The sequence below is a fragment of the Papaver somniferum genome, chromosome 6 (assembly GCF_003573695.1).
Source record: "Papaver somniferum cultivar HN1 chromosome 6, ASM357369v1, whole genome shotgun sequence".
In the NCBI taxonomy this organism is placed as follows: domain Eukaryota; kingdom Viridiplantae; phylum Streptophyta; class Magnoliopsida; order Ranunculales; family Papaveraceae; genus Papaver; species Papaver somniferum.
The window spans coordinates 103,868,275-103,881,120 of NC_039363.1; the positions used below are offsets into that span (position 1 = coordinate 103,868,275).

Consider the following 12,846-nt stretch of genomic DNA (forward strand, 5'->3'; position numbering starts at 1 on the left):
CCAGATCTTTCGTCTCCGGGACGATTAGGCATATGCAGATTGAGTGTGCAAATGGGAAGTAGTAGAAGCTTTATCCATGCCTGCAGGTCTCTAGGCTTTGCAATCACCTTGTCTAGAGCCGATTTTAGGGTTCGAGAGTAAAGCAGTTTGCAAGGGAAGGGAATACTGGCAGTGGTAGTAATTCGTCTCGGAAACACCGTATCAAGAAGGTCCAGAGTCAAGCCAACGCCTGCATTGTTATCCACTGTATTACCCGCGTCTGCAACATCATCAGTCATACGCTTAGCCTGTGGTTTTGAGACACCATGAATAAGAAAATCAAAGCCATGTCCATTAAAAGGGCCGGAAATAACATCAGCTTTATGTGACTGCGAAGTACAGGCTTTTTTCCATGCATGAATGCGGAGAGGCACCTAATGCACAACCACATCTGCATATCAAGAAGAACTCTCTCCCATACAACAAAGCATTCATGGTCTTGTTGTATTCGTTCTCTGCAAGTTTCTTTATCTGCCACAGTGCGAAAGTGCTGATCAGATATGTGACGATAGATAGCACTCTTGGCGTATCCCCTACCACCAACACCACCCCCACATCCATCATACCCTTTGAATGGGCATGGAACCTTATCACTATGTGGCTGCGAAGTTGATGGAAACTGAGATGGCGAGAGAGGAGCAGAGGGATATTATGAGTCTGAAAACTTGCCTGGCGATAATGTTTTGCCTGGCGATAATGTTTTGCCTGACGATGATGTTTTTCCCTTTGAGGTTGAAGAGCGTGATCGAGTACAAGGCATTGCACCCTGTAAAAACAGTAACCGCTACAACTGCCCTAGGTGTGGAAGAGGAAGCGATTGAAAATGGCATCGATCAGAAAGATTTAACAAGGGGAGAAGAAAGAGGGAGAATTGGGGAAAAACCAAAGAATGAACTTCAGAGAATTGCCCGGAACAAACTCACAGACTTTCAGTCGCCTGGGAATCGCCCGGAGTCTGGCTCTCCTCGCCTTATTATTATTGTTATTATTATTATTATTATTATTATTATTATTTTTCCATTAATGGGAGAACGATGATTACATGAAATTAGTTGGAAGCCTAACAAGCTAGGCTCCAACGACATACTACTACATTAATTGAACAGGTTGCTGTGCTAGCCTACCAGCGGGCCTCATGGGTAACCTTGCCAAGGGGAGCCGAAACGGTGGACTGGGGGGCGAGATTGTGGCACAAGGGGGCAAGCTAACAACTCCTTCCATGTTAATTCCTGCAATGTTACACCATCGAAGACTCGAGCCTGGGACCTCCTGGAGCGCATCACCTTTGGAGAACGGGGATGACCAGCTGAGCTAGGGCCCGTTATTATTATTATTATTATTAATCAAAAAAATATTACAAGAGATGGTGGGTATCCTAGCAACAAGTTGGGCACCAACACCTTTTTGAATAACGATTCCTAGCCTATGAAAAAGAGAATTGCCTATCTTAAAGTTGGCATCATGTCCTGCCATGCAATTCCTTAATCTCTTCAGGAAAGTTAATAAATCCGTACTAAGCTCGCCAAAAGTGGAGAAACCCAAAACACCGAACCCATACCCGAAAGAAGTGCAAACATCTAAGTATTTAGTGTTCTTGCGAGTAATTGCTGCAGAAATGGCATGACCTGGTATGAAGTGGCGTGTCTTAGCACTGGTAAACGGAGAGACCCCAGTGACGTCGAGACAAACATCCTTCCCATTTACCCAATTATAAACCATGATGTCCGCCGGTCGAAAATCCTTATTATTGATGACGCCCAAAGAAACCTCTTTTCTAGCCGCAACCCCAGCTCTGTAACACATGTCTGCCAGAATATCTTTTACTAAATCGTGTCTGAATTTAAGCCCGAACTCGCTAGCACAATGGACAGCGTGGTATCCAAAGATATCCATGAGTTTGCCACAACAGGTACATTTATTACCTTCCTCAAAAAGGGGTATAGCTAAACGATATTGTAAGACCGAGCTAAACTGCCTGGAACCAACTGCCTGGTTGAGCCCAGGAATAGGTATTGCCTTAAGGAAATCCATAGCATGATCAGATCTATTACATTGCCTTAAGGAAATCCATAGCATGATCAGGAATAAGTATTATTATTATTATTATTATTATTATAACGGGCCCTAGCTCAGCTGGTCAACCCCGTTCTCCAAAGGTGATGCGCTCCAGGAGGTCCCAGGTTCGAGTCTTCGATGGCGTAACATTGCAGGAATTAACATGGAAGGTGTTGTTAGATTGCCCCCCTTGTGCCACAATCTCGCCCCCCAGTCCGCCGTTTCGGCTCCCCTTGGCAAGGTTACCCATGAGGCCCGCTGGTAGGCTAGCACAACAACCTGTTCAATTAATGTAGTAGTATGTCGTTGGAGCCTAGCTTGTTAGGCTTCCAACTAGTTTCATGTAATCATCGTTCTCCCGTTAATGGAAAAATAATAATAATAATAATAATGCATTGAATTATTATTATTATTATTATTATTATTATTATTTTCCCAATAATATAAGAATATTTTAAAATAATAATAATAAGTCACCTCAGAGGGCTTTTATTATTATTATTATTATTATTATTATTATTATTATTATTATGATGATGATGATGATGATGATTATTATAAGTCACCTCAGAGGGCTTTTATTGAAAATAAATAATGTTCATACAGATTTTGTTGGTAGTCGAGCTACCAACTGGGCACCAACACTCTTTTGGATTGCAATGCCAATTCTATGAAAAAGAAAGTTGCTAGAGTCGCTAGCATCATTGTTAGACATGTAGTTCTTATCCAAGTTCACCTAGTGTGGTGAAAGCTAAAATACCCAGCTCATATCCATTTTCTTCACAAGTAGAGAGATACTTTCCTTTGCAATTGCCTGACCGGGTGCAAAATAACGAATGTCACTAGTGAAAGGAGACACACCGGTGATGTCGAAACATGTATCCTTGTTGTTGATCCAATTGCACACAAGCAAATCCGCAGGTAGCATAGTGGCATTCCCTGAAGAGAGACCTAGTGACGCTTCTTTCCTTTCCGAAATACCAGCCCTAAAACATATGTCGACAAAGATATCCCGTACAAGATCATGGCGGAATTTAATCCCGACTTCACTGGCACAGTGTAGTGCATGGTCCCCGTATTTTTTTTAATAACAATAATAATAATTATTATTATTTTATAAAAGGGGCCACGAAGGCTTTTATTATGAATCAAAATTAGTATTACAGGGGAAGGCGGGTAACCTAGCAACAAGCTGGGCACCAACACCTTTTTGAATAACTATTCCTAGTCTGTGAAAAAGAGAATTGCCTATCTTAAAATTGGCATCATGTCTAGCCATACAATTTCTCAATCTCTTTAAAAAGGATGTTAAATCAGGACTAAGCTCCCGGAAAGTGGTAAAGGCTAGAACCCCAAAACCATAGCCGAGTGAAGTGCACTTGTCCAGGTACTTATTGTTCTTGCGAGTGATGGATGCAGAAATAGCAGACCCTGGTATAAAGTTGCGAGCCCTAACACTAGTAAAAGGAGAAACCCCGGTGACATCCATACACACATCTCTTCCGTTTTCCCAGTTATAGACCATGATATCCGCCGGCCGAAGTTCCTTGTTGTCTGCTGAAATAAGCCCTAGAGACACCTCTTTCCTAGCCACAATCCCTGCTTTGTAACATATATCCGCTAAGACATCTTTGGCCATGTCATGTCTAAATTTAAGTCCTACCTCACTAGCACAATGAATAACATGATCTCCAAAAATATCCATAAGTTTACCACAACATGCACATTTGCTATCCTTCTCAAAGAGAGGTATCCCTAAACGATATTCTAGGACAGAACTGAACTGTCTAGGCCCAACAACTTGGTTAAACCCTGGAATAGGGATAGCCTTAAGAAAATCCATTGCATGATCTTCCCTATTACATTGCCAAATGGTGGATTCACGCGTAGATAACGAGAAGCAAGAGGGTACCTTTTCCTTGACAACACCGAAGTAGATAACTGCCAGAGACTTCATGAAATGGGGGGCAGCGTCATTGATGTTGAAATCGGATAAGGATAGACCACAAGCTTGGGTGAAGCCTTGTATCGCGTGTTGAAAACCTTGAGACAGTTCAGTTGTTGCTGGCAGCTTCAGAATTGAATTCTGCAAGTGTTGAGTCTGAGCCTGAGATGTTAAGTAACAGTACTTCATAGTATCCTGCATAGTGAGTACGCCAAAACCACCATCTTTGATTGGAAGGGTGTCTAATCGTTGTTGAATCAAACCAAAACCAGCCCCATCTCCAACCACAAGCCGGCGCAGATACTGCATAAGGTGGTCATCAAAGCGAGACCCTGCAACCTGGAGTGCCTCGGGGCAGGTGGTGCGAAGAGCGAAATATAACCTTGAGACACCAGCGCAACTACGCAAAAGCAACAACTCACTTTGGGGGTCTTGTAGTTCTTGAATATTATTCATAAGCTGCAAGGTTTTATCCACCCGACCCCGAACAATGTTGCTGCAAAACTCCATATCCAAGTTGACCGGTCCACCAAGAAGTGTAACACCACCCGCTGGTCTGCCAATATTGGTAGGAAAGACATTGTCCAAATCTCGTCTCAGATCATAAGATGGCCAAAACAGTTCCGTCTTCGCGATGTTCAAGTGTAAACCAGAGCTAGGTCCATCTTCTTGGAGAATTTTAAGATCTTTAGACACTTCCATAGTATCACCCGCAATAGTGCTGTCATCTAAGTACCAAGCATGGAAGTCTAAAGTACAATTAGTAGCAATCTTCTCGGCAAGAGGATGAGGAACCAAAGCAGATAAAAGAGGACCAAGGGGATCACCCTGTTGAACACCCATGGCAGAAGAGAGAACATGATATTGATAATACAGCCTAGCTGGTTTCGCATAGAAAAACTCGACCCAATAAGAGATGCTTGGACAATGGGTTCTCACCTCCTTAATTATAGTGGAACGGTCGACAAGATTGAAAGCATTTGAGAAGTCTATCAACAACATAGACCGGGTGTGGTCGGCACCCATTAGATCCAATAACCTATTCGCATAGTGCAAAATACCTTCCCCACCACAAGGAATACCAACACCATACTGATAAGCTAGGTATTCGGTCATATCCTTTGTGACAGACGTGGTAGCCAATTTCGAGCAAAGTCTACGCCAGATGGTACCGATTGCAATTGGTCTCAGACCGCCGCCAGTCTTGAGTAATGGAGTTACGGGCGCACTAGCTACGAAATCACCCAGAATGGAAGGGCACTTACCAGAGATCCATACGTTAACAACACCGGTAATAGACGATAATAACTCCTTAGCAACGGCAGCACCGGCTCCACTCATAGCATCCAACAAATGTTGATCCCTGAGGACATCTCGCCCACACGAGGTACCTTTAGGGAAGCTTTTGAGGGCAAGGAGTACATCTTTGGGAATAACACGTAAGGCTGGTGTCGAGATGTCTTCCGGTGGTATCAGGGGCAGTCCAGCAGGAGGATGTTTTTGCTGAAGTTCGAATAATGTGTCCGGAGTTGGAGGAGCCACACCACTGGACGAAAGAATACGAATAGCCGTTGTGTAATGGCCATAACTCATTTTCCGCCTACAAGCAATCAGCTTTTTACTGCTCTTCTTACTCGGTTGTTGCTGTTTCGGGGGAGTCTTGGTCAGACCTAGTAGCTGTCGAACCAAAGTGGTACATCCCGCAGGCTCTCTCCAAATCGTCAAGGCATTTTTTATAGACGCGATTTGCATCTTTTTTCGACACCTGGATCGTTCCTCTCTGGAACTGTTAGGCACAAATAAGTTTAAAGTACAGGTGGGCAGCAACAACAAACGAACCCAGGCCGCAATGCTCACTGGATTCGCAATCACGGAGTCCAGAGATGATTTTAGGATACGAGAAAAAGTTATCCTGCAGGGTGCCGGAATACTTACCGTGGTGGCAATCTGTCTCAACAACACCTGGTTTAATAATTATACATTGAGGCTTCCATCTTCACACAAATCAGCTTGGACAGTGGAAGAAAGAACTGCGCCAGCCAGCGCCGGTTCAGCTGACTGTTCAGTTGACCCAGCTGAAACCGGACCAACAACATCTGCATCAACAACGTGTACCTGCATTGGCTTCACAGCATAATCTGTGCTAACAGCAGAAAGGAGAGCATCAACGGGCAATGGCTTTTGGACTGCATCAGGTAGTGTCTTCTGGACTGCATCAACAACATCAGCAGGATATATAGGTGGTCTCTGAACTGCAAGAACATCATCAGCAGGATATTTCTGAACCGCACCACCTGGCTTCACAGCACCGTAGATCAAAAAATCTACTCCTACACCGTTAAAAGGATATTGGACTACCTTCCCAGGATGAGTTTGTGACCTGCAAGACATCTTCCAGGAGTGAATGTGCATACATTCCAAGCATAACCAGCTCTGCATATCCCTTAGTACGTTCTCCCATGATGCGAAACAACTCTCAGTCGATGTTATCCGGTTTTGGAAAACTGATTTCGCATGTTCAGTTGGGAAGTGATGATCCATAAGGTGACGGTATATGGCACTCCGGGCATAGCCTTTACCTCCCCTTCCACCCTTATAACCATCGTAACTCTCAAACGGACAAGGAATCTTGTCCCTCTGAGAACCTTGTCCCTGGGAAGAAACTGAACCCTTTGAAGATGACTGCGATAAGAAATCCGGAGGAACACATACCTAGGATGATGTCTGTGAGGAAGAAGGACTAGTAAGCTCAGTTTTCAGACTGTTAGACGTCCTAGCTCGAGTCCGAGACATGACCACAACAGAAAAACTAAACTGAGCTACGTATGAACATCTCTGAGACTGACGTATGTGCTGTTGAACGTTCTCAGGGAGAAAGGTCGAAGTTCTCAGGGAGAAAGGTCGAGCTCCGTTTCATGAAATCACAGGAAAACCCCAAAACCCTAAGAGTATCCTCACCTGTGGTGGTCTAAAACCTCTAGGGTATCAAATCTGGGATGATGTCTGTGAGGAAGAAGGACTGGTAAGCTCAGTTTTCAGGCTGTTAAACGTCCTAGCTCGAGTCCGAGACATGAACACAACAGGAAAATAAACTGAGATGCGTATGAACGTTCTTCTCATGGAGCAAGGTCGATCTCAGTTTCATGAAACAACAAGAAAACCCCAAAACCCTAAAAGTAGCCGCACCTGTGGCCTGAGCTAAAACCTCTAGGGTATCAAAACTGCATCTCCATATGCGGCAAACAATAACAAGAGGAAGAGGAGGATTAGAATGAACGTTGAAAAACCAGAAATCAAAGATCGACGAACTGGTTTTCAATAACCAGAAATCGTCGTCTTCTTCGCCGGACTCTCTCTCTTATTACTATTATTATTATTTTATTATTATTATTATTATTATTGTATTTTTTTTATAAATTTTTTTTTTATAATTTTTTTTTTATAATTTTTTTTTCTTAATTATAATTTTTATTTACATGGGGTTGGTTGGGAGCCTAGCAACAAGTTGCGCCCCAACTCCATTTTGAATAGCTAAACCTATCATATGAAAAAGAAAACTGCAAACTGCCTATCTTAGAATTAACATCATAATTGGTTAAGCAATTTCTCAACCGGTTCAAAAAAACAATAAAATCATCTCCTAATTCACCTAAAGTAGAAAAGGCTAAAACCCCAAAACTGTAGCCATGAGATGTGCAAGTGTCCAAGTATTTGGCACACTTGTGATGGATAACCATAGAAATAGCATGTCCCGGAACAAAGCTGTGAAGTCCACCACCTGTGAAGGGAGAAACCCCTGTAACGTCAAGGAAAGTGTCTTGACCGTTATCCCAGTTGTATACAAGAATGTCAGCTGGTTTTAAACCATTACCATCCGCCAAAAATCCCAAAGAAGCCTCTTTTCTAGCAGCTACACCAGCCTTGTTGCATATGTCCATGGCCACATCACGAACCAGATCATGTATGAATTTGGGGCCGACTTCATTCGCACAATGGATGGCATGATCACCAAATGTATCCATATTATGACTGCAACATGGGCACACACTATTCTCAGGAAAAAGGGGCACGCCAAGACGATATTGGATTACAACCCTAAACTGTCTCGGTCCAATAGTTTGATTGAGACCAGCAATAGGAATCACCTTTAAAAAATCCATCGCATGAGCCATCTTGTTGCTCTGCCAAAGAACTGCATCTCTTGCAGACATTGCAAACCTGGTAGGTAATTCTCTCTTAACAACATCAAAGTAACGAACTTCCAATGATCTCATGGGGTGTGGGGCACTGTCTTTGATGCTGACACCTAACCGACTTTAATTGAAGAATGCCATCCACAATTGGCTGGTTTTGCAAACAAAACCTAACCGACTTTAATTGCACATGTTCTTTACATTTTACATAATAAGAGCACCAGCCATTCACAATCTACTAGATATTTTATAAACAATTGTACAAATATATTATTTATTTATTTTGCACATTTCCCGATTTTCAAGCAACTAAAATGGCATTTGAGCTAATTTTAAACCGAAACAAACCAGTTTTTTTGGTCAATTAGCCCTTGGATTTGAATTCCTGGGCGTAAAAGCCGAGAAAATTATCACTCCGGTTCAAATAACTGAAAATCTTGAATATACTTTTTAAATATCCAAATTGGATATATCAACCAGTAATTACAACTTATTTTTATGCGATTGACTAAGATACACATTCTTCTTCCTTTTCAGCCTCAGTAGCTTCGATTAAAACCTGTTGGTTTTGAGTTTTCTCCTCCACCACCTCTGGTTAAATAGAAATTCATCGTCGATCGTGTCTCGACATGATTTAGATAATATATTTTAGCGAGAGAATCTCAGCATCTCATATACCAGGTATCCCATCTCAAAACCCTATGTTTTTTATAAAAATTTATAATGTCAGATTTGATAGATTGAGATAAAATTACACCTTTGGACGGTGTTTTTGGATCGTTATTAGGAATGGGTTTGTGATTAACATGCTCGATTAACAATTGATTGTATGAAAAGTTGAGATTTTTAAAGAGTAAGCGAGACTCTTTGTTATTTAGAAGTCTTTCTGTTCTCTTCCTCCGTCTTTTTGTTCTTCTGTTCTCCTTTCTTCATCAAATCTGTTTTAAATGAGAGATTTTTGTTGTTTGTTTGTTTTTATTTTGCAGGTACAATATCTGAAGATGAGCTAATATTAGGGTTTAGCGTTTCGTCGATTAAGAGAAACTTTGGGTACTTTTTTTATTGATCAGTGAAAGTTTGGGGTTTAGACGCCAGTGGGATGCAACAGATTCAATTTTGGGTTTAGGTATTGTTTTAGTTTCTTCTTTTATTCAAAATATGTGATCGATTGATCAATAAAAATAGTGGTAAACCCTAACTCTCTCCATGTCTCTTTATTTCTCATTCTGTTATTGATTGATTAATAGGTACGAACAAGTAAAGCACATATACGTAACAACTTAGCTCAGGTAACACACTTATAATCTCTACCAGTTTTAGCAGTGGCTCCTCCCTTTCGTCTAAATATTTTTCTTCTCACTCATCTCACCGGCACAATTGTTTTCTGCGTTCTTGATTGGCATTCTAATCTCTTCTCTTCTCTGATTTGATTTGTGATTTATAGTATTCTTCCTATGTTCCTGTATAAACCTTTTTTTTCCTTTTAGTATTATGTATGTTTTTAGGTTTCTGATTTGTTTTAATTCATTGGGAGGAAAGAGAGACTCTGCGAATCGGTGATAAAACTGATTCACATCAGTGCTTAATTCGTTTACCTAATCCATGGAAATCTAATTCGAACTATTGACCTAATCTTGAATTTCTAATTCAATCTATTTTGCTCTTGGTTTTCTTCTCTAAGATCTTATTCTTTTAGTAAATTGATGCCCAGATTCTTGTTATCTTATAAAAACTTTTAATTTGAGGAAATCCCTTTTAAAAATTTAGATCTTTATCTTTTCTGTTTCTGTTTCAATCGGCTTTCTTTTCTTCCTTTTCGATTTCTAAATTTTCCTTTATATGTTTTCAAATCAGGGTTATTCCAAATTCAATTAATTTCTTCCCTTTCTTACTTCTATTTCAATCCCCGGTTACTAATTTTGCATCTTTGCTTTAGCTGATTCTTTTCTAAATCATGACCAAATTAGAATGCCTTATAGTGATCTGTTGTTTTTTATTCTTCTTGTTTTGCAGGGATAGAATTATCGGAGCAAATGCTCGGTGGAGGCCATCTCTGGTCAGTAACTCGGTAATGATATTTGAGGAGAAGCTACAATACATTGTTCTTAATCTTCTCCAAGGCGGTGATACTTCTAACAGAACAAGAAAGGAATCCCTAGATTCATATAGCGGCAACAATCTTTACTTATCTTCCAAGGATTCTCAAAAGAGGGTCATCATTTCTTCTTCTTTGTGCTTTGAGTTGGTGGTGACGTACAAAATAGATGATTGCATCAAGCTTACATCTAATGTCAGAGACAATCTTTCTCATACTCTAGGTAATATCAACTCTATCAAACAAGTGGCAGTAAATTATAGTACTTACATTCTCTTAGCTGCAGGCAAAAACACTACAATCTATCTAGGATTACCATTTAGTAACAAAAAAAATATGATACTCATACAAGTGGCAAAAAGCCAATTTTATTTATCTAATAAACCTTTATTCAACACTTTAAAAAACAATCATGCTCTGCACAACTCACATAGTTACTTACACTTGTCGTTGAAGCTCAGACTTGTTTTTTCACTACTTACATGCAATGTGATCTTTTACAAACACAATCGTTCTCTGCATAACCCTCATATTTTCTTACACTTGGCTTTGAAGCCCAGAGTTGTTATCTCACTATTTGCATGTAGTGAGTATACTTATAAAAATAATACTTGCTATTTACTGAATCTCTCATATCCTAAAAACACTCAGAAGAAACCTTTTATCTGTAACAGAAGCATATTGTGCACAATTCACAAAAATCCTTCCAGCCTTACTCCCTTTCTCACTGGGAAAATGTCAGACATCCCAACTCAGAATTATTTAGCTCACCTATATGAAATCATAAAAGATCAAATTCAACCTTTATCTAGCTCTTTTAGATACTATGCTGAATTTCTTAGAGATACTGCCAACCTAATTGATAAGGGTCGATTTAATCGAGTTATTGTTAAATTGTATAAAGAAATTAAGAAAAATGATGATCCAAGAGGCTTGAAGATTGGAGAAATGCTTTTTGCTCTAAACAATGCTTGGGAACCAACTGGCCGACTTATAATTCAAAAAACTGCTGATCCGAAAATCTTCATTATCAGGTTCACAAATGCTAGTGATTTTGCAACATCAATTTACTCAATACCAAACAGAGTACATGGAAAGCTTCTTACAATGCGCATGTGGAACAATACTCAAAGAATTGAAGATATAGACTTTACAGCTCAAGATTTCTGGATTAGTTTTGAGCTGAGAGGTGACTTGATGGAGAGAGGAAATGCTGCAGCTAAAGTAGCAGAAATGTTGGCAAAGTTCTCACTCTAATTGGTCCTGTAAATGAAAAATGAGAATATCAAGCTCATGTTATAGCTGACCTGACTACATCTTTGGTGCATCAAGTGAAGATTATCATTCTAGATGGAGTAGACAGGGAAACAATTAAACTAAAAATCTTCTTCATGGTCATTCATCATGGTACATGTATAAAATGATGGAATGTGGATGGTGAGCATTCGGATGAGAATTGCAGACCAAGAATTGCAGAATATAAGAAGAATATGCCCAAAGTCTATGTCTATATAGAAGATGGAGAAATCCCAGAAGCTAATAATATTGGTGCTGAAGTAAATGAAAGAGCCGAGAATTTGGCTAATGCTGCTGCAGGAATAAGAATTTATGACAGTGAAATCGACAGAATAGACTTCCAAACCAAAGGAACCAAAAGAAGAAGGATTGAAGATGATACAGTCTTTGAACTTGAGGATGTAAAAATAATTTTTAACCAGTAAAAGGAGGTTGATTGCTCAGAAAAGGAAGAATTTGCAAAAACTGGTGGTAGTACTGATAGAGTTGGAAGTACAAATGTGGGGGTTATAGGAGATAGAAGAGCTGCTGGTTTGTGCATGAGAAACTTGTCAGATGATGAACAAAGAAGGCTGAAAGGAAAAAATATAGCTCCAGAAGGAAGTAGTGCCAATAAGACAGAAGTAAAGCAGAATAAGAAGCAAAAAAATTGGTTTAGAATGCTGAGTCAATATTCAGGGATGGGTGGAAAAAAGAGTATTTTTATTAATGAACCAGTTAATGATAAGGAAGAAAGGACAAGAAATGAATGCTGCATGGTTGAGGATAATTTGGGAGTTCTCAGAGAAGGTGTAGGACAAGCTCTGTTGCAGCTATCTAGACAAAGTGAGCTGAGTAATCAAGAGATAAAAAATATTGCTTATGAAAGTGAAGAGGATAAACTGTGTTGGAGCATTACTTAAGCTGAATCTGAGAACAGACTAAACATTGACACTGACCATGTGATGGACAACACTGAAGTTCTTGCTGCCAATTCTATCCCTATGGAACATGCTCAACTAAATGAGGTAACTCTTTTTGATAAACTCAAAACCCAGTGTGATGAGATTGTTTTCAAATTTAGCTCATATCATAAAATATTATGCTTGCATGTTCTCATAATTATTTTCAATCTTATATTCCTAAAAATATATAAAATCAGGTGCAAAATTAATTTTACTCAACAATATGTTTGCATGTGTTGTTTTTACCTGTTTTTGTTCCTTAAGAATGGCATGAATATT

At 39.9% G+C, this 12,846-nt stretch overlaps 1 long non-coding RNA gene across 1 annotated transcript; it reads left to right on the plus strand.

The window, feature by feature from the left end:
- Positions 1–8,803: 8,803 nt before the first annotated feature.
- LOC113285992 lies at positions 8,804–12,620 on the plus strand. Its single transcript, XR_003329048.1, has 5 exons — positions 8,804–8,913; positions 9,219–9,358; positions 9,480–9,521; positions 10,246–10,550; positions 11,362–12,620. It is a non-coding gene; the product is annotated as an uncharacterized LOC113285992 (long non-coding RNA).
- Positions 12,621–12,846: the final 226 nt, after the last annotated feature.